Below are 23,068 nucleotides of genomic sequence, written 5' to 3'. Positions count from 1 at the left end.
GAGAAAGAGAGAAATACCAGGACTTCTCCGTATTCTGATTTCTCTACTCCAGGCATTGCTGGCCTCAAGGATATCTGAAATCTTGTTCTGGATTCAGGATACTGACAATCAGGATTATTCAGATACAAGGATCTGGACTCGGATTTCCCTGTGCTGGAATCACACATTAAACACAAAAAAACATAACAGATCTTTGGCATTAACTAACGTTAAATCAACATTACAATAATTAACACTAGAAACATTCCTCGATGTGGCTGAAGAATTACCCAGGAATTATCATGACCTGGAATCATCATGTACAAGGATTTCCACAGAGAAAATAACTTGGTTAATCACAATAAAACTACTTCAAATTCTTAAGTAGTTTAAGAGTCTCAAGAGTTCAAGTTTCATATGCAAATATGCAATGGCAATCAGCGTATAGTTCCAATTGTACCAAAAGTATTTAGAACACCAACATCAGATACTGATTGAGAAAACACGGATTGAAAACCAACTATGAGCACAAGATTCAGGAAGGCGCAGCTATTACAAGAAATACGACTTTTCTCTAATGTCTTTTCAATCAAGAGGTAGATCCGAATATTATTGCTGGCTTTAGATAAGTTTGATTAATCAGTTCTGATAAAGATCCCAAGTTATTCAGAAAAACTTGTGTTAACGTTTTTGGGATCACTCGTGTTTTTGTCAGCACAAGAAAGCGCGACGTGAGAGATAAATTGAAAGCTGCCCACCTTTTAAAAGTACTGTGATAACTGCGGAGAAGATTGGAAATACTAGGCCAGCACCCAGGAAGCGAGTCACTGCTGAAGCCCGTCTCTGTGAAGGTATAGATGTCGCTGCGAAGAGAGGACTGTCATTGCAAAAGAAAGGATGCCAGAGACTGGAGACAAGCAAGCATTGCTTTCAAGTTAAATAAGGTGAAGCTGGATTTAGTCTGAAATGATGGCTTTTATAGCCAGACTGAACCAGGAGCAAGGAAGTATATGGGGAAAACAGAGGAACTCATTAGTCATTATTGCAATTGCACATTTCCATTAAGAGGATCAATTAAAGAACTGGCAGTTGTCGACAGTTGACATGTGCTTCCTGAATTACCTGGGTGAGATCCAGGTGTTCAGAAGGTATCTTGACAACAAGCATTGGTCTAGATCTGCTTTAAAGATTGCCATTATGTTAATGACTGAGTTGCCATGTTACACAAGGTTTCAAAGGCATAACATGATTCAAACTGGTACTGTGATGAAAAGAAAATAACAACATCTCTGATATCACTCATAAGGTTGGGGGGAGGGGGCCTGGAAGGCACGGCTAGCCCGGCTCACAGTTGGGACCATGTCACATTATATGGTTATGGAGAGGGTCATTAAGCAGAAGCAAGGGTTCTACAGAAACAGCAAGATTTCTCTTAGAATGTTAGACTTCACTTTTGCAGAAGGTTCCTGTGCCTTTTAAAAGCAATCATTTCAATGGCTTATATACCAAAAACCTCTTCTACCAAACTAGGCCAACATACTATTGTCTGGAAACAGTCAATTACCTTGGGTATAACCTTATTTTATTGACAATTAATTTTGGGTCTGGATCTCTACCAACTTCAAAAATATATGATGATTTTCTTGAAGATGGCTCATTTCTTTTCCAAAACATTAATCCTGTCAGCATTGTAATTTGTATGAGCGCTACGCCTATCCTGTGACAACACTCAATCGTTAAAAAAAAAAAAACAACAGTGCACACTGCTGCCTCACCACGTCACCCACAAATTGTCCCTCTGTGAAGTCTCCAACTGAGTAGGCAGATGCTTGTTATTTCAAATGCTGTACAAAAGAAGACAAGATTGTATAAGCAAGGGTGTTGGAGATGTCCATCCTTTACGTAGTATGACCTCAGATGTTTATCTTGTCTGCATACTTTACCTCTGCTAACCACAGGTAAAGGCCAGGGCTACCCCCTTTCAACAAGATGAAATTGAGATCCTTGTTTGGCATAATTAAGTTACCTAAAAGTCTCTAGTACATGAGTCCACAGTACCCCAAGGCCTGTAAGTTAGACGTAACAGGTGGACTGCAACACTCATTGTGCCATCACCAATAGTGGCAATGTAATCATAACTGCAGGCCTGTCACCAATAGCCTGGTTTGCAAATGTGACCTGCCAAAACATCTTTTGACAGGGTAAACCCATCTTTTTAAATACTAACAAGTCACCTCTAAGTTGGTCCTACATGCCCATAAAGCTGAGTGCGTAATGATAAACATGTACTCACATTGAAAAGGCCCAAAAGGCTAGTTTCTCTGTAGCAGGGTTAGCTGTTCCATAAGACGGCACTGGGATACAATATCACATTTATTATTGGCTATCTCCCTTTAAAGAGCAGCTACGGAGTTCATGTTTGTACTTTTCAAATATCTGAAATATGTATTACAAGCCCAATTCATTGACAGAGCTAGATTAATAATAAATATTTTAAATCAGGTACTTTTGAAAAGTTATCTGTTGCCTGCCTAAAGCAGTAAAAGCTCATTTGCATGAGCTTCAAACTTTCGCCACGGAGTTGCATAGCTCTGGCGAGGTGTGAAGTTGCTCCCATAGCAGAAACAAAGACCTTGGGTGTCGGAAGGCATTCTGTTTCTCTGGCAGGATGACTGGCCAGGCTGTGCCCCTGAACTCAATTTTTAAAGGGCCTGCTTCATCAGAGGCTTATATAGGTAACCCCTGGGCCTGCCCCCTTCCTTTGCCCAGCTAACAAGTTGGGCGCCAAGCCCAGTGGGAGAGGAGCTGCCACAAGAACTGGCTTTGAGTGACCACAGACAAGGGGTTGCCCATTTTCCTGGCCACAAGTCTAGGATGGGCACAGGAGCTCTGCACTAGGGAAGAAATGTTCTGCCATGCTGGGTTTGGGCAGAGAGGGTAACTGCAGGGTGGGTAACTGTAAAACACATAATAAGTACTGGAAAAGTGACAAGGGTCACCAGTGAGAAACTTTTACCCACATTGATAGGGAGCGGCCAAGAGTTTCCCCAATTCAGAGGCAGGCACTGGATATAAAAATAAAATGCACCCATGGTACGCTCCTCAGATCACTTCTAGATCTGTGGAACAACAGAAGAGGACTGAGCCCATAGAAGAGCCTTAAAAGACAAGCCTTGCTTTCTGTTATGTATGCAGGACAATGAAGTGGACTTCAAGGGTCATAAGGCTGACGTCCTGTTGGGGCTACAGAGAGACAACACGCTCCAAAAGGTAATTTACTGCCTTCCCAGCTGACAAGCACCAACTGCCATGTTCTGGACCCTGCTGCTTTTCTCTGTTGGAGTGAGTCTTGACCCCAAGTGCTGGATACCCTGGATACTTGGCTGGTATCAAAGTACACTCCTCGTTAAGGGTCTGATTTAGAGTTTGGCAGACAGGTTACTCCGTCTCAAATGTGACAGATATCGTGTCTGCCGTATTTGGATTTCCATTGGATATCGAGGAACTGTAATATGACATGTGACAGAATAACCCCATCCTCCAAACTCTGAAACTGGCCCCAAGTTTCCTGAAACTTGCAACTTGGAAATTGTTTGGCTCTGAGAATCAATGGGGGACAAGGACCACCCAGCCAAGCCAACCCAACCCAACAAAGGTGCGTTACTGCTGGGCCGAAAATTCAGGTTGATCCAGCTATGTTCTTCTGCATAACAGTCAATCCATTCAGCAGGACCTCACAGAGAAGGTAATCAGCATTGTGGAGTCCTCTTTGGCTACATCCTGCTGCAACCTTGCTCCACCTGAAGAATCCAAACTCCATAAAACTAACTAAAGGTGGCAATCTTTACCAGGAGAAGGCATTAAAAAATCTGGCCAGCGAGGGACCTTCTCTAGGCCTGGAATTCAAAATTATCCCACTGGGAGCTTTCCCGCCATTAAGCTTCAAAGCTTCACCAAGACAGCATTCAGTGGCTATCCGATGATGTGGAGATGTCTTCAGTCACAGCCTGCTGCCCTACCATGCTGAGGATTTTCTTGCACCCCTTAGCGTCCGCCTAAGGCCATCATGTGTACTCGGTATCTAAGATATGGCGCACCGTGGCGGTAGTTAGGGAACTAGCGTCAATTTTTTTTTTTTACACTAGTTTGCGGCTTTGTAGGATTAGCGTAAAAAATGTTAACGCAAATCCTGGAAAGCCCATTGAGGCCAATTGTAAACAATGGTGTGCCTCCTTTATACACCTGCTCTTAGCATGTGTTAACAGTGCGGAAAAACTGACACAAAGAAATCTCTTAGATTTCATTTAATCATTCACCCCCCCCCCCACCTACCCCCAATGGGACAACCCCCCCTTTTTGCAAACATTATGACTGGCACAGGCACAGGCATAATGTAGCACAAAGGGCTCCAAAGTGGCACAACTTTGTGAATTTGGGGCAGAGATTTTGGCCTTGTTGGGCCACATTAGTACAAAAGAAAAATGATGCCAATGTGGTGTAATGAGGCACTAGGCGCTCTTAAATCTGCCCTTTAGATCGAAGTTAAAACATTTCACTAGGACAAACCTCACCTCAATCCTGTGCCCGATCCATGCTCCACTGCGGTCAGCCTTCGAACTTAACCTTGTCACAGTCATGTGTAACTAGATGACCTTTGTTGGCACTTAATACTTTTTGGCACTATTTAGAAATCCATAAATCTGATTTTACTTATTGGATTTTGTTTTGTTTTGGTGTTATTGTATTTATTAAAACATACTCTATTTTACTAAATCAGCTTGAGATTTTCCTTACTTTCTTCTTTAGCTTTATTACCGCTTTATTGCTGCATACATACTTTACACTTTGCCTCTAAGTTATGCCTGCCTGCTCTGTGCCCTAGCTACCAGGGGGGTTGAACTCAGTTTAATTTATTGACTTTAGTGGTGCACTCTGGCAAACTTTGGGGTAATTATTTGGGGTAGGCACTCACCCCCCTCAACTAATAACTCAATTTCTCACTGTTGAGACGCATGGTGAGTGCCCCAGCTGGATCCTCAGTAATGGTTTCTGGTCATGAATGAACATGGATCATCTGTGTGCACTATAACGTAGGCCGGTCTCATGGACAGCTGTCTTGTTAGACCACGACCAAATCTCTGCCCTCAAGCTACTGCCTTCATCAGGAGTTAAGTAGCACGGAACATGATGATGGTAGCACATCATGTTTTTAGTGATCAGCAGAGTGACCAGGGCTTTTTGCCTTTGATTCAGGAGCGGCGCTCTCTGGCCCACTCTGGTAAAGTTCCCATTCTCTGTGTTTAACTCACCGCTGGCTAGCATTGGTTGTATGTGCGTGCTGGGATACATGTATGCCTGTGAAAAGTTATTGTGCATCAGTGGAGCGGGTAATGCATGTAGACACTGGGATACATATGTGTCTGTGAAAAGACACAATGCATCCTAACACAGAGTGCGTGGTTGTGTGCATGTTGGGATACATGACACATATCGATCTCTGAGAAGGTACAGTGCATCAGGAAATAGTGCACTGCATTATATGTACACACTAGGATATTGGTGGACCTGTGAGCTGGTCCTCTAGGAGATAGTGTGCGGTGTTAAGTGAGGTTCACTAGATTGTATGGATTGCCATGGAGGGTACAGTACATTGAAGGTTATGGACGTGTATGTGTGTGCACAGAGGTGTGTGTGCGTGTGTGCAATAGACAACACATGGAAGACACTGGGCTCCACTTTAGGAGAACCAGGGCTTTCTAGAAGAGCAGGGAGAGGTAGAAATATCCACCAAACGGATTTATTGATACATGCCTGAGAGCTGGGTGGAACGCAGATTGGCGGAAGGGACAGTCAGACTCTTTGGTGCACATCAGTAGGGGCTCTTTGACTCTAAAAGGTCACTGGTGAAAGGGTACTGAGTGCATCCGAGGAAGAAGATGGGGCTGACAAGATAATCATAAATAAGAGAGCTGGGTTCCTTAGGTAACCTTTTCATGTACATATCACGGGGACTGACATCAAGGTGCAAACCTCTAGTCACTCCCTTGAGACTTTCCTGCTGTGATAGACTGCTGTCTAGAAACAGAGTACAATTATAGAGTGGGTACTTCAAAGTGGGAAATCCTCAGAACATGAACTTCAAAGAAAGACACAATCAGAAGTGTAGAAATGGATTTTAAAAATGAGGGTCTGAAACTCCCAAATTGTCAATCTGAAGCTGTACATCAGCGTGTAGAAGCTCAGCATGAGTTCTGCTTGTTGTGACCTGGACTGAAAACTAAGGTTCTGCCAATCTCCCATGTTGGGTGAGTGGATATCATCCAGGAGGATCAAGAACACTTGCTAGGAGCCTATAGCATCAGCTTCTGCCTAACCCAAGACAAAGGGGCCCTGTAAGGTGAATGAGATTGCTTGGAGCGAGATAGTTCCAGTGAGGATGCTGTTGCATGGAACCCAGTACCGGATTTTTAGATTCAGGTCTGCCAGGACCGGGGCACCATTCAGGCTGCCAGCCTCCGTGCCAAAGTCTGTGAACCCTTGGCAGGTGGAGGCCATGGTGAAGAATAAGGATTACCAGCTTATTTATCTGATGAGGTTGTCACTGTATTTATGCTGCCTGCGCCCCCATATACCTGGGGGGGCTCCAGTATGTGCTGTTGCAACCCTATCTGCATTTCAGGAGGAAGGAGCAGTGAAGCTGAGAAGACGACGTTACCTGTGGAGAATAAGAGCAACTACTTTAACTCCCCTGTCAGGAGACCTGTCCCCAGGAGAGGCTTATCACATCTGAGGAGCACCGAGGATGACAGCCGCTGTGACTGCAGCCTCCTGTCATCTGGGCACAATCAAGGCTGCTCGGATACACCCTGAGGGTCTGAACTGCTGCTCCGAGAGAGTGTGTAAGAGCCACCGGGCATTGGAGAACTTTCCCTGACTGATGTATGCCAGTGCAGGAACACTGGGATTTTTACAACAGAGCCATGCAGAACTTGAGCACCTTAGCAGGCCTAGCTTTGATGTCATCACATGTGAATAGGAAATAACCATCAGCCTTAAGCAGGGAAATGGAACTGGTTTGCTGGCCCAGGTAATTCCAGTTGGATTGCCTCGAGAAAGCTGCATATATTATTTGCAGTGTGTTGTATTGTACTTTGTTCAGTTAAATAATTGCTTGTATTTAAAAATGAGTATGTATCTACCAAAACAATCATTTATTGGTGTTGCTGGATATATTCTGAGTAGTAAGCCGGTGGGACCTTACACCTACCTCCTCCTCCAAGAGAGGCCTTGGACTGCTAGACTCACCACAGAAAGTCAAGTGCTGAAGTGTGACTTACCACAGTTGCTCAGAGCCCTAGCTGGCCATCTGGGACATCGGGTAAAAGGCTTCACGAACTACAGCTGTTGCCCATTAACTCCTGCTTGTCCTACAGCCCCCTGAATTGGGTTCTGACACTTACAATGGGTAAATATATTAATTTCTGATCCCTTTGTCAACTTCCTACAACACAGTTTCAGAAGTTGGTCAGATATCTTCATAATGGGTGATGTCATCATGTAATTGAATTCTACACTGTTCCCCAGGGTACCATCCCAAGTTGCGGGTCCTTGAATCCCTAGAGCACATACTTCTATGTCTGAGATTAAGGAGTATCCAAATAATTCTCTGATGGCAATTAGTGTGTCTTTATAACAAAAGCTGTGGTGAAACCACTGGATTTGTGCCATGCTCCCTCCCCAATCAACAATCCCAGTTATGAAGAGCATCTTGGCACATTTTGCATAATTTGGATAGGAAAAAATACCAATAATGAGATAATAGTAAAAGAGACCTTTGTCAGTTCCATACATTTATTGCTTTCAGTTGTGGCTGGTGATGCTTGAAAAGAGCAGGCGTATAATATCTTGCCCCAATTGCATTGTGTGAGCAAAGCAAGCAATTCAGCCTTCCTTCATGTACACTCCTCTCCCCACCTCACCTCCAATCATTTTTTAGAGATGTGACTCAAATAACACAGTTTACAAGACAATATTCACGTTTGTTTAAAAAAAAAAAAAAAAGTTGTCTTATGCATGGATGACATTACTTAGTTTATGGCCCGAAGAGTGGGTCTATGGGGCTGAGTGATAAACCTTGAGGCACTCCGCAGATGAGCTTGCGGGCTTCTGAAGAGTAAGGTGCATGTGTTCTAACCATTAAAAAGGAGCAGATCTTGGATGCAAACCTTGTGCCAGTGCATAACGAGGATTGGGTACGAGACCATGTCAAATGCTGCAGAGGGGTCCAGGATAAGGAGGGCTGCCATGTCTCCTCTGTCAAGGCTCATGCAGAAGTTGTTTGTGGCAGCAATGAGTGCTCTTTCTGTACAGTCGTTGAGCCTGAATCTCGACTGCGTCAAGAAGCTGGTAATTGCTGAGCTGTTCGGTGAGTCATGGGTTGATTAGTTTTGCTAAGACATTTGTCAGGTATTGTAGGAGGGAAATGGGGATGTAGTTGAAAAGCGTGGTTGGGTCAGAAGACGATTTCTTGAGCAAGGACATGATGCCATAGAACTCAACCAAGCACAATACCATAAATTCAAAAAATTATATTTATTACCAATGTATGTACATCCAAACACAGACACAGATAGATAAATGTACATATTTATTCTGTATTTAGGTATATTTATTAAATTTAGAGTTGTACACACTATTTTCATTGTCTTGTCTTGTGTGGCACTTTGTTTTTGTGTTTCAAATATGTTGCTGTATATGTTTATGTATTCATCGAGCCTGTTCTATATTAGTAACTGTTCTTTTTTCTCCCGTGTAAATATTTATATTATTGCATAAATTTATCTATCTGTGTCTGTGTTTGGATGTACATACATTGGTAATAAATATAATTTTTTGAATTTATGGTATTGTGCTTGGTTGAGTTCTATTGTTTTTGATTGTTTTTTACATTGGTTGTAGCCCATTTTTCCTTTTTCTTATACGCAAGCATTTCTCCCTGGATGGGCCACTTATCATATCAGGGACCCTCGATAGTTTATTTCTCAAAGACATAATGCCGACATGGTTCCAGGTTTCCTAGAAATGTGGCTGAGTCAATGGAGATGTTAGTGCTTCGCTGATCTATGGGAGACCTTTGGTGAAGGTGTGGTAGGTGCAAGGTTTAGATGGAGACTTCATGGTAGCAGGGATTTCGATGGTTGTCCAGGCAGGCCACATGGTCAGGGTTTGTTCATTAGCTGTAATGGGAAGTTAAGTTGCAAAGGTGACAGAGTCTAGTTAAGGGTTGTAGTTGCTGTATAAAAGGTGATTTTGTTACAGAAAAATTCTGACAGTTAGCTGCAAAGGTCTTGTGAGACGGTGAAAGTAAAAAATTGGGTCTCTAGTTGGCAGAGGTATGCACCCTGTCCAAGTAGGGACCACAATCCTAGTCAGAGTAACTCACAACACACCATAAATTATCCTGTGGTCACCATCTGGTAGCTTGGCACTGAGCAGTCAGGCTTAACTTAAGAGGCAATGTGCAAAGTATTTGGGCAACACTTAATTACAGTAAGACAGTGAAGACAACACAGAAAGGCTATATCAGTTTAGAAAAATAGATCAAGACCTTATACATAAAGCAAGACCAAAATAACAAAAATCCATCTAGTAGAAGATGAGATATAAAATGTTAAAGATTAAATGCAAGTATAGTGAATAGCTGTCAAAGGGTTAAAAGGTTGCACAGGACCAGGACAACGTCAAGAGTTCAGGCTGCCCTCGATGGAGTGCAGACCAGATACAGGACCCAAGCAGGCCCCAGCGTGAAAGTACCCTGATCTTAGTCTCAACAGCGTGATGCGTTGTTGGTTCCCACACATATGAGGCAGTGTGCCAAATTTCTCTGGGCAACTTCAGTGATGTGTTTGGTCCATGAGCAAAGCATTGGTTCCGAAGTGCTGCGGTTCCACATGTAATGTGCTGTGTTTCTCCATGTGGTACAGGCGATGCCTAGATCTTCTCCACACAGTGGCAGCAATCAGTTGTTTTGAGTGCAATGCGGTGGATCCGAGTGCAGTGTACCAATTTGCTCAAAGAGCAGCAATGCATCGATTATGCTTTGCAGCAGAGGCTGCATCTGTCCCACAGAAGCAAACCCATATGTCCACTTCCAACGGTCCAGGACTGAGGTGGCACCAGTTGACAGCACAGACTTACAAGCAGATGAGCCCAAGTGTTCGAACAGGAGGGTTCTAAGTCTATTGTGACCCTGAGACCCAGAAAACAGGAGGCAAGTCAGAATGCCCTTGGAGTCACAGTGGTGTCAAATGATGCAGCTCCAGTCTTTCTCAATCAGGCAGGGGACCGAATGCAGCAGGACAACTCAGCATGACAAGATTCCAGAAAGGCAGGGATCCAGCAGAGCAGCAGTCCTTTAAGCAGCACAACAGTCCTTCTTCCTGGCAGAGTGACAACAGGTCCAGAATTTTACTGAGTTGGTATAAGTACTGGACCCCTTGCACCACCAAGTTGTGCCTTTCAAGCAGGGGAGACTTCAAATAAAAGTCTCTTGAACCTGGGACTCCAATAGCTAGTTGGCTGGCCTCCTGACTAAAGCCTCAGGTCAGAAGACTCCAACAAGCTTCAACCCAACACCTCGACTTTACCATCTGTAAGTCCTACACTGCCAAGCGGGCCACCACATTTCTGGATCCTTGGACTTTGCATCAGCCTTGCAGCCTACATCGGAACAACTGCCTGTGCAAAGCATTCCCAACACAGGCCCTTGTATCATAAATTGCTCATCAACGTCAGCCTCAATGATGACGTAGGTTCTCGTATTGCAGCTCCGCACACCTGGACACCGACATAGTCTCGGTTGGAAGACGCATACTCTTAAGCAGGACCGCATAAGCTTGGCAACTACAACTTAAGGTACTCGCATTCAGCAAGCCTAACTGGCTCCCTGCAGCCGGCCTGCACTCCATCTCAGTTGGCCTGAACTTGTATCTGTGTCTCGGTCCAGCGTGACCAGATGTCCACAGTTGACACTTTGTGCAGCTATTTTTAGTGACATTTTAAAATCTACATATCTCTGGTTCTACAGATTGCTTTTTTGCCATTTTGGTCTTGTTTTACCTATTAAATTAGTCTATTTTTCTAAATCTGGTGGTAGGCCCTTTTGTGGTGTTGACAATGTGTTACTGTTTGAAATGTTGAACAAATACTTTACACATTGTTCCCGAGCTACGCCTGACTGCTCTGTGCCAGGCTACCTGAGGGATGAGCTCAGGTTTATTTATGGTTTGCGCAACTTCACCCTGAGAAGAACTGTGGTTGCTGTTTGAATAGAGTTTCAGCCTGCTCAACCAGTAACCCAATTTCCTCCAGAAACCAATTTCTATTTTTCTATTCTGAACTCGTCTTAATGCTGAATCTCTTTTTTTCCTGCAGTATCAGAGCACAAAACGGAAATGTCCCTGGGTCATTGGAGAGCAAGCACCTCTGGGTTCCCCTTGACTATATGTTTGGCTGGGTCAAAGCCTGCAAAATGTGTTGATATACCTTGTGTACATTCTGGACTGCTCCTTGATGGGCAGGTGTTTCTCTTAAGTACATTAAAGCTGGGTTCTCCTTATTAATAATAGTACTTAATTTGTAAATAAAAACTCATCAGTGCCCAAAGCTCTCCTCTGAAACACGCAGCTGCTGCAATTAAATGTGCAACAACAGAATACAGAAGCAGCGTAACCCTAAAGCTGTTGCAGGCCTCTCTAATCCATTTACAGCCACTCCCTGTCCTTTCAGCTCACTCTTGCATCTTTACTTTCTCCCTTAGTGAAGCTTTTCTCTCTTTCTCTTCCTCCGTCTTTCACATGTGTCTTTGCTTGCTGTAATTACCTGATGCAGGAAAAAAAGGTGCTGGCTCCCAAAAATATGTGCTGGTGCACCCCCTATCTCTGGCAACCACTTGCTCAAATTAAGCACTGAATATAGTCTAAAATTCACCTCTTTTAGATAGGGAAGTAGTGTGTTTCAGTTGGATAGTGCTAACCTTTTTCATTCTGCTTGTGCCCTAGCTCTTTCTTCTCATTTCCTTTATAACTTGATACATTTGTTTCTACTTAATATTTTGTACCTTACACTCTCCAATTTTGCTGAATAAGAACTGAAAGAACCATCTTCTTCCTCTCTTTAAGAAAGTTGTGTTCACACAGTTTGGCCGTAGACATGGCTGACTTTGATATATTTAAAGTTTGTAATTCAGCAACAATTTGAATGAGCTCCTTTAATAGGGATTGTTTCTAATTCAAGTAGTGAATTTTGCTTGTGAAGGAAGGCTAAGAAAATAGCAAAATATTATGAGTGTTGGCATTAGGTCTGTTCCATCTTCTCTCTTCTTGATAAAATTTCAGTCTTTCAGTTCATAGGGAAACCAAAGTTTTCCTATGAGTTTGGGGAAGCTTCTGTGCCTGTACCAGGAGAATATGATCTGGGACTTCAGTGAGAATAGAGCTGCATTGTTCTAATAGCAAGTTGCTTTGAGTCAGTGTGTAGGCACAAGAGGTTAACACTGATGCAATAAGATCTGGATTGAAGAGTTTCCAATTTTGTTTCTTGGGGAATACCGTGGGACCCTGCCTAGATGGACGATACGGGGTCTTTATTTTGAAAGGTACAACTGAGTGGTTGACCCTGCAAATGTAAGGTGCTTTTCTACAGTACTCAGAACACATGCAAAGAAAACTGGATCAAGTAAATGTCCTGCTACGTTAGTGAATTCATGATTCAGCAATTTCATGTTAAGGACTGACAGGCAATTTAGGAGTCTGAGCGGGTGACTATCTAAACACAGATTTAGATCTCAGAGAAGGACCAAGATCTGCTTACTGACTGCTCCTTCTTTAGGAAGCACTGCAAGTCTGACTAAAGATTGATTGGTAAGTCTGTAAATTAAGACGAAATTCAAGACTGAAATGTCAGTGGTGACGGAGGACAGGGTTTCCAAATCAGGGTTGACAAGTAGAATTGATAAATTTGATTGAGATAGATTTATGTGGGTGTGAGAAATTGGTTTTTTGGGTGACTGGGGTGTGAGCCCTAGTCAAGCAGCAAACACAGTTCTTGTCAGGGTAAGGCATAAGCAAACCCTAAATTAACTTCTGTTCACCCTCCTAGGACCTTGGCACAGAGCAGTCAGGCTTAACTTAGAGAAATAGATTCCTAAGGAGATATATATTCAACGGTATGAATGTTTATCCAGAGTGCTTGAGGAAGAATTCACTTCCTAGAAGTGTGAAAAAGAAAAAATACCTATCACGGCACAAGATAAGATTAGTGATTTGGTTGGTAATAAAGGGATTTAGCCTACAAAACTGGGAATTTATAGGAGCAAGGAAGGCTCAGGATTTTTAACATAAGAAATACTGAAATAGTAGTAAATTCGATTTTTTATATGCTCAAAGAAATTAATTGAACGTTATGAGCGCTGCAAGTATAAATATAAATGGAGGTATTGCGCATTGCAGCATTGATATAACTATTCTATAGGGGTGTTTTAACATTGAGGTAATGAAATGCACAAAGACATAGCCTAGCCACTTTTAAATAATGTGTTACATTGTGTTGAAAATTAGATACTGAAGATTTTTTTTCCTCTCAGAATCAGTGCATGTTTTATTAAGACTGTGTCCTGAAGAAGGTGGGGTGAATCATCCTAAATACTACTGAAAAGCTCCATCAACAGTTTATTTTTCATTTTCAATTTTTATTTGAAGTGCTGTTGTTAGAAATGGGGTTTTTGGTTGGCAGTCAGGTTACCCTCTGTCCAAGCAAAAGCCCTCACTCTAGTCAGGGTAAGTCGCACACAATCCAAGATTATCCTGTGCCCACCCTCTGGTAGCTTGGCACGAGCAGTCAGGCTTAACTTAGAAGGCAATGTGTAAAGTATTTGTGCAATAAATCATACAATACCACCATATAACACCACAAAAATACACCACACAGTGTTTAGAAAAATATATAATATTTATCAGGATAATTGTAGGTCAAAAATAATAAAGTTGCAATGGGAAATTGTAGAGATATCACTGAGAAGTGATATAAAGTGTCTTAAGTCTTTAGAATATAAACAAAGTCTCTTTCAAGCACAAGTACCTGGTTTAGAGTGGAAAAATCTCCTCAGAGGGCCACAAAGGAAGAGGTGCGTGGAAAAAGGATGTGTGCGTCGATTTCTCCTCAGCACACACGGACTTGCGTCGTTATTTTCCACGCGGGGAAGTCGTGCGTCGTTTTCCGGCGCGCGGACAGTCTCTTTCTGTGGATCGCGGGGATTACCAGATGTCCCGGGTCTGTGCCTGGATTTTCCTGCTTGTTCTCCGGCTGCGCGTTGGTCTGCGGGGCTGCGCGTCGAAATTACGATCTCACGGCAGGCGTCGCGTCGATTTCTCCTCTCGAGGTCGGTCTGCGGGGCTGCGCGTCGAAATTACGATCTCACGGCAGGCGTCACGTCGATTTCTCCTCTAGAGGTCGGGCGGCGTTGTCCTTGCGAAGCCGTGCGTCGGATTTTCGATCGTCCCAAGAGCATCGCGTCGATCAGCGTCTGTGTGCAGCGTTTTTCTTGCCGCGGAACAAGCTGTGCGTCGAAATTTTCGGCGCACGGAGTGTCCAAGTGAAAAAGAGAAGTCTTTTTGGTCCTGAGACTTCAGGGAACAGGAGGCAAGCTCTATCCAAGCCCTTGGAGAGCACTTTCACAGCCAGACAAGAGTTCAGCAAGGCAGCAGGGCAACAGCAAGGCAGCAGTCCTTTGTAGAAAGCAGACAGGTGAGTCCTTTGAGCAGCCAGGCAGTTCTTCTTGGCAGGATGTAGTTTCTGGTTCAGGTTTCTTCTCCAGCAAGTGTCTGATGAGGTAGGGCAGAGGCCCTGTTTTATACCCAAATGTGCCTTAGAAGTGGGGGAGACTTCAAAGAGTGGCTAAGAAGTGCACCAGGTCCCCTTTCAGTTCAATCCTGTCTGCCAGGGACCCAGTAGGGGGTGTGGCAGTCCTTTGTGTGAGAGAAGGCCCTCCACCCTCCCAGCCCAGGAAGACCCATTCAAAATGCAGATGTATGCAAGTGAGGCTGAGTACCCTGGGTTTGGGGTGTGTCTGAGTGAATGCACAAGGAGCTGTCAACCAAGCCCAGCCAGACGTGGATTGTAAGGCACAGAAAGATTTAAGTGCAAAGAAATGCTCACTTTCTAAAAGTGGCATTTCTAGAATAGTAATATTAAATCCGACTTCACCAGTCAGCAGGATTTTGTATTACCATTCTGGCCATACTAAATATGACCTCCCTGCTCCTTTCAGATCAGCAGCTGCCACTTCAACAGTGTATGAGGGCAGCCCCAATGTTAGCCTATGAAGGGAGCAGGCCTCACAGTAGTGTAAAAACGGATTTAGGAGCTTTACACTACCAGGACATATAACTACAGAGGTACATGTCCTGCCTTTTACCTACACAGCACCCTGCTTTAGGGGTTACCTAGGGCACAAATTAAGGGTGACATATGTAGAAAAAGGGGAGTTCTAGGCTTGGCAAGTACTTTTAAATGCCAAGTCGAGGTGGCAGTGAAACTGCCCACACAGGCCTTGCAATGGCAAGCCTGAGACAAGGTTAAGGGGGCTACTTAAGTGGGTGGCACAACCAGTGCTGCAGGTCCACTAGTAGCATTTAATCTACAGGCCCTAGGCACATGTAGTACACATTACTAGGGACTTATAAGTAGATTAAATAGTCCAATCAGATATGATCCAGAGTTACCATGTTTAAAAAGGAAGAGAGCATATGCACTTTAGCACTGGTTAGCAGTGGTAAAGTGCGCAGAGTCTAAAAGCCAGCAAAACAGGGTCCAAAAAGTGGAGGGAAGCAGGCAAAAAGTTAGGGGTGAACACCCTAAGGCATGTCAGGTCTAACATGTGTCCCCCCAGCTGAAAGTGGGGAGAGCTACCCGACCTCCTGGGAGCTCTCATCGCTAAGGCGGAAGTATCTGGAGAGACCATCAGCATTGGTGTGGTCAACCCCTGGGCGATGCTCCACCGTAAAGTCCATCCCCTGTAGGGAAATGGACCATCAAGAGTTTTGGATTCTCACCCCTCATCTGCATGAGCCATCTGAGGGGCCTGTGGTCTGTCTGAACCCGGAAGTGAGTCCCAAACAGGTAGGGTCTTAGCTTCTTCAGTGCCCAGACCACAGCAAATGCTTCTCTCTCAATAGCACTCCACCTTTGTTCCCGTGGTAATAGTCTTCTGCTAATAAAGACTACTGGTAGGTCTGAGCCCTCCTCATTCAGCTGTGCTAAAACAGCCCCTATGCCATGTTCTGAAGCATCTGCCTGAACAATAAATTCCTGGGAGTAGTCAGGGGCCTTGAGCACGGGGGCCGTGTACATGGCTTCCTTCAGAGAATCAAAGGCTTTCTGACAGGCCTCTGTCCAATTCACCAACCTAGGTTGTTTCTTGGAAGTGAGTTCAGTCAAGGGGGACACAATGGTACCATAGCCCTTGACGAACCTGCGGTAGCATCCAGTGAGGCCCAAAAAGGCTCTCACCTCAGTCTGTGTTCTAGGTGGTAGCCAGGCCTTGATAGTTTCAATCTTGGCCTGGAGCGGCTGCACCCTTCCACCACCTACGAGGTGTCCCAAGTACACCACGGAACCCTGCCCAATCTGGCACTTACTAGCCTTGATAGTCAGGCCTGCCTGTTGCAGGGCCTGAAGCACCTCCTTGAGGTGGAGCAGGTGTTCCTCCCAGCTGGAACTGTAGACAGCTATGTCGTCTAGGTAAGGTGCACAGAAGGCATCTTTACCAGCTAGGACCCCGTTAACCAACCGTTGGAAGGTAGCGGGGGCATTTTTCAGCCCAAATGGCATCACCCGGAATTGGTAATGGCCATCAGGGGTGGAAAAAGCAGATCTTTCTTTAGCCCCCTCAGTCAGGCCAATCTGCCAGTACCCGGAAGTAAGATCGAACGTACTCAGGAACTTGGCAGCACCTAGCCTGTCAACGAGCTCATCAGCTCGGGGGATGGGGTGAGCATCAGTCCGGGTGACTGAATTGAGACCCCGGTAGTCCACACAGAACCGGAGTTCTGGTTTCGCACCTGGGGCAGTAGCCTTGGGAACCAATACCACAGGGCTGGCCCAGGGACTACTGGATTTCTCAATAACCCCCAAAGTCAACATCTTGGAGACCTCCTCCTTAATGCTGGCCTTCACTTTATCTGACAACCTGTAAATTTTGTTCTTTACAGGAGCACTGTCACCTGTGTCAATGTCATGCACACAGAGGTGGGTTAGTCCAGGTGTAAGGGAGAACAGGGGGGAGAACTGTTCTAGCAGCTCATAGCAGTCCCCTCTCTGTGTTGGAGTCAGGGAGTCAGAGAGAATGACACCACCTACTGACCCATCCCCTTCTTTGACAGCGAGGAGGTCGGGGAGAGGTTCACTCTCCTCTTCCATGCCCTCATCGGTGACTAGGAGCATACTGACCTCAGACCTCTCAAAGTGAGGTTTGAGCCGGTTGTGATGGAGGACCCTTAGGGGGTGCCTAGGGGTCTTGAGGTCCACTAGGTAAGTGGCCTCCCCTTTACGCTCCTTGATCTCAAAGGGGCCAGTCCAGCGGTCCTGGAGAGCCCTGGGCTCTACTGGCTCCATCACCCAAACTTTGTCTCCAGGTGAGAACTCAACTAGAGTGGCCTTTTGGTCGTACCACTCCTTCATCACCTCTTGACTGGCCTCGAGGTTACTCTGGGCCTCCTTCCAGAAGCGTTGGGTTTGTTTGCGGAGGGCCAGCATGTAGCTGACCACATCCTGGGGAGGGGCCTGGGGAGCTCTCTCCCAGCCCTCCTTAACGATGCTTAGGGGTCCCCTGACAGGGTGACCATAGAGAAGCTCAAAGGGGCTGAACCCCACCCCTTTCTGGGGCACCTCTCTATAAGCAAACAACAGGCAGGGTAAGAGGACGTCCCACTTACGCCTCATGGCCTCAGTCAGGCCACCAATCATGCCTTTCAGGGTCTGGTTGAATCTCTCAACCAGCCCATTGGTTTGAGGATGATAAGGGGTGGTAAACCGGTAGGTCACCCAACACTCATCCCACAGGGTCTTCATGTATGCAGACATGAAGTTTGTGCCCCTGTCAGACACGACCTCCTTAGGGAATCCCACACGGGTAAATATTCCCATCAGGGCTCTGGTCACCACCTTTGCAGTCACTGTTCTCAGAGGGATTGCCTCTGGATAGCGGGTGGCATGGTCCACCAAAACCAGGATAAACCTGTTGCCCAGGGCAGTTTTGGGGTCCAAGGGACCAACAATGTCGATGCCCACCCTTTCAAAGGGGGTGCCAACGACTGGGAGTGGGATCAGGGGAGCTTTAAGCCGTTTCCCTGCCTTACTACTAGCCTGGCAGGTAGGGCAAGCTCTGCAGAAGTTATCTGAGGCTTTCCTCATTCTGGGCCAATGAAAGTGGGTGTTAAGCCTGTCAAAGGTCTTGTCTTGGCCCAGGTGTCCTGCCAGGGGAATGTCGTGAGCCAGGCCTAGTAGGAATTTCCGGTAACACTGGGGGACCACCAGCACACGGTGTGGCCCAGGACCTGGAATTCTACGCTCACTGTAAAGGAGATCATTCTCCCAGTAAATATGGTGAGCGCCAGAGGCGTCACCTGCTGCGTGGTCTGTCGCCTGCTTCCTCAGACCCTCAAGGGTAGGGCATTCTCTCTGCGCCTTGCAGAATGCTTCCCTGGTTGGCCCCCCCTCTACTTGCCAGCCAGCAAGTTCAGGTAGGTTACCCAGGGCAGCTATGTCCTCCCCGGTTGGCTCGGGGGCCTTCTCTTCCTCAGGGACCTCGTCTACCACTGTGGGAACATTAGAGGCGGGTTTCCCGCGCCCCTGGCCCCCCTCTTGGGCGGCTGTCTGGGCCATTTTTCCAGGCTCCAGACGCCCTTGACTCCCTTCCCGGGCAGCCATGGACCTGGTGGTCATGCAGACCCACTCAGGTAACCCTAACATCTCCAGGTGAGATCTGAGCTCTACTTCTTTCCAAGCAGTGTGCTCAAGATCATTGCCTAACAGACAATCTACAGGCATGGCAGGACTCACAGCTACTTTCAGAGTACCAGAGACCCCCCCCCCCACTCAAAGGGAACCAGAGCCACCGGTAGGTGACTCTCACGATTGTCAGCGACTATGACCTGGTGGAATGTATTAGGGACTATCTGCTCTGGGGACACCAGCTGACTCTGGATAGTAGTCATACTGGCTCCTGTGTCACGCAGAGCCTCCACCTTCTGCCCATTAATGGTGACCCACTGCCTGTACTTGGAAGTATTTCGGGGCATGTGGGCTTTGGGCACCATTTCTCTTTCTCCCAGGGACACTAGGGAAATCTCTACTTGCTCCCCAAAGCTATCTGGGTCCATCTCCCCTCCAAGCGCTACACTAGTTATCCCAGGTGTCTGTCCGGTAGTGGACGGTGCCCTTTTGGAGCACTGGGGGTCGCCTTTATAGTGACCATACTGGTAACACTCCATACATTTGGGGTTGGATTTCCCTGACTTATCAAATGTCCCTGGCTTCTTCCCAAATCTAGAGAAGGAATGGTTGCCACCCCCTCCCTGGGAATTCTTTTGGGGGCCTTTTGAGAGTTCCTTATCTGTAAGTTTATCTCCCCCCTCTTTCTTCTGTTGGGAACCCTGACCACCTTTGTGGGAGGGCCCCCCAGGTACCTTTTTGGACACTCTGGTGCTAACCCAGAGGTCCGCCTCCTCAGCAAGATTCCTGGGATCAGTCAGCTTACTATCTACCAAGTGCTGGCGCAACTCTGTAAAAGTAGTATTAAGCATATGCTCTCTCAGAATCAAGTCATATAACCCTTTATAGTCATTTACTTTATTGCCCCGCACCCATCCATTCAGTGCCTTACTGGAAAAGTCAAAGAAATCTACCCATGTTTGTGTGTTTTGTTTGGTGCTGTCCCTGAACCTCTGACAGTATCCCTCAGGGGTCAGCCCAAACTTGGCAAGTAAAGTGGCTTTCTGAAGTGGGTATGTGTTTTGATCAGGTTGATCCAATGTGAGAAGTGTGTCCCTCCCCAATGGCGGCACATAACCCCACATAGCTACCCCCCATTGCCCTTCAGGAACCTCATGAGCCCTTAGTGCAACTTCATAAGCAGCTAACCATTTATCTATGTCATCTCCCACCACAAAACTGGGCACCACATTTTTGGGTATACAAACCTTCTTTTCTCCAGCAGGTCATGTCTGTATACTGCCACCATTATTGCTGGATTCAGACTGTCTCGCCTTGATCTCCAGCTCCTTGAGACTCAGTTCATGAGCCAGCAATAGTTTCTTTTCAGCCAAAGCTCTTTCAGCTTCCACCTGTTTGGCTGCTCTTTCAGCTTCTGCTTGTTTGGCTGCCCTTTCAGCTTCTGCTTGAATCTGTTTGGCTGTTCTTTCAGCTTCAATCTGTTTGGCTGCTCTTTCAGCCTCAGCTTGTTTGGCTTCTCTCTCTGCCCTTCTCTCCTCCTGTTGAGCCTCAATTTTCAGTTTTGCCATTTGCAATTGGAACTCCCTTTCCTCTCTCCTTTCCTCTGCGGTCAGGCTTTGCATAGAGACACTGCTCCCTGGTCTGGAAGGGGGCACAATTGCAGTGGTAACACCATCCACAGATAGTGAAAATTCCTCTGAGGTGCCATTTCCTGGCTCCTCTTCCTCATCATCCTCTAAATGGGCTTCTGCCCAGGCCCTCAGCGCCACTTGAAAGTCCTCCTTTCTGGAGGCCCCTTGGGTGGGTACCCTCAGTGCCCTGCAGAATCCTCTTAGTTGTTTGACCGTATATGTATCCAACTGGACTAGGTCAAAGTCCCCTGTCTGAGACCCAGTCAGAGACATGTTGAGTGAGGATTTAGTTTTTGAAAATTGTCAGGAAAAAAAAACGGATTTGCAAAAAGAGATAAAAAAACAAGTTGACCTTCAACTGTGGGTAGGTAGTGAAATACTTAGCTACTGTATGTCACTGCACAAATACAAGTCCTATCCTCACCGCTGATCACCAATGTTAGAAATGGGGTTTTTGGTTGGCAGTCAGGTTACCCTCTGTCCAAGCAAAAGCCCTCCCTCTAGTCAGGGTAAGTCACACACAATCCAAGATTATCCTGTGCCCACCCTCTGGTAGCTTGGCACGAGCAGTCAGGCTTAACTTAGAAGGCAATGTGTAAAGTATTTGTGCAATAAATCATACAATACCACCATATAGCACCACAAAAATACACCACACAGTGTTTAGAAAAATATATAATATTTATCAGGATAATTGTAGGTCAAAAAGAATAAAGTTGCAATGGGAAATTGTAGAGATATCACTGAGAAGTGATATAAAGTGTCTTAAGTCTTTAGAATATAAACAAAGTCTCTTTCAAGCACAAGTACCTGGTTTAGAGTGGAAAAATCTCCTCAGAGGGCCACAAAGGAAGAGGTGCGTGGAAAAAGGATGTGTGCGTCGATTTCTCCTCAGCACACACAGACTTGCGTCGTTATTTTCCACGCGGGGAAGTCGTGCGTCGTTTTCCGGCGCGCGGACAGTCTCTTTCTGTGGATCGCGGGGATTACCAGATGTCCCGGGTCTGTGCGTGGATTTTCCTGCTTGTTCTCCGGCTGCGCGTCGGTCTGCGGGGCTGCGCGTCGAAATTACGATCTCACGGCAGGCGTCGCGTCGATTTCTCCTCTCGAGGTCGGTCTGCGGGGCTGCGCGTCGAAATTACGATCTCACGGCAGGCGTCGCGTCGATTTTTCCTCTAGAGGTCGGGCGGCGTGGTCCTTGCGAAGCCGTGCGTCGGATTTTCGATCGGCCCAAGAGCGTTGCGTCGATCAGCGTCGGTGTGCAGCATTTTTCTCGCCGCGGAACAAGCTGTGCGTCGAAATTTTCGGCGCACGGAGCATCCAAGTGAAAAAGAGAAGTCTTTTTGGTCCTGAGACTTCAGGGAACAGGAGGAAAGCTCTATCCAAGCCCTTGGAGAGCACTTTCACAGCCAGACAAGAGTTCAGCAAGGCAGCAGGGCAACAGCAAGGCAGCAGTCCTTTGTAGAAAGCAGACAGGTGAGTCCTTTGAGCAACCAGGCAGTTCTTCTTGGCAGGATGTAGTTTCTGGTTCAGGTTTCTTCTCCAGCAAGTGTCTGATGAGGTAGGGCAGAGGCCCTGTTTTATACCCAAATGTTCCTTTGAAGTGGGGGAGACTTCAAAGAGTGGCTAAGAAGTGCACCAGGTCCCCTTTCAGTTCAATCCTGTCTGCCAGGGTCCCAGAAGGGGGTGTGGCAGTCCTTTGTGTGAGAGCAGGCCCTCCACCCTCCCAGCCCAGGAAGACCCATTCAAAATGCAGATGTATGCAAGTGAGGCTGAGTACCCTGGGTTTGGGGTGTGTCTGAGTGAATGCACAAGGAGCTGTCAACCAAGCCCAGCCAGATGTGGATTGTAAGGCACAGAAAGATTTAAGTGCAAAGAAATGCTCACTTTCTAAAAGTGGCATTTCTAGAATAGTAATATTAAATCCGACTTCACCAGTCAGCAGGATTTTGTATTACCATTCTGGCCATACTAAATATGACCTCCCTGCTCCTTTCAGATCAGCAGCTGCCACTTCAACAGTGTATGAGGGCAGCCCCAATGTTAGCCTGTGAAGGGAGCAGGCCTCACAGTAGTGTAAAAACGAATTTAGGAGCTTTACACTACCAGGACATATAACTACAGAGGTACATGTCCTGCCTTTTACCTACACAGCACCCTGCTCTAGGGGTTACCTAGGGCACACATTAAGGGTGACTTATATGTAGAAAAAGAGGAGTTCTAGGCTTGGCAAGTACTTTTAAATGCCAAGTCGAGGTGGCAGTGAAACTGCCCACACAGGCCTTGCAATGGCAATCCTGAGACAAGGTTAAGGGGGCTACTTAAGTGGGTGGCACAACCAGTGCTGCAGGTCCACTAGTAGCATTTAATCTACAGGCCCTAGGCACATGTAGTGCACATTACTAGGGACTTATAAGTAGATTAAATAGTCCAATCAGGTATGATCCAGA

Source organism: Pleurodeles waltl, chromosome 4_2 (assembly GCF_031143425.1).
Source record: "Pleurodeles waltl isolate 20211129_DDA chromosome 4_2, aPleWal1.hap1.20221129, whole genome shotgun sequence".
Classification (NCBI taxonomy): domain Eukaryota; kingdom Metazoa; phylum Chordata; class Amphibia; order Caudata; family Salamandridae; genus Pleurodeles; species Pleurodeles waltl.
The sequence above is the reverse complement of the archived record's forward strand: the minus strand, read 5'-3'. Positions refer to the sequence as shown.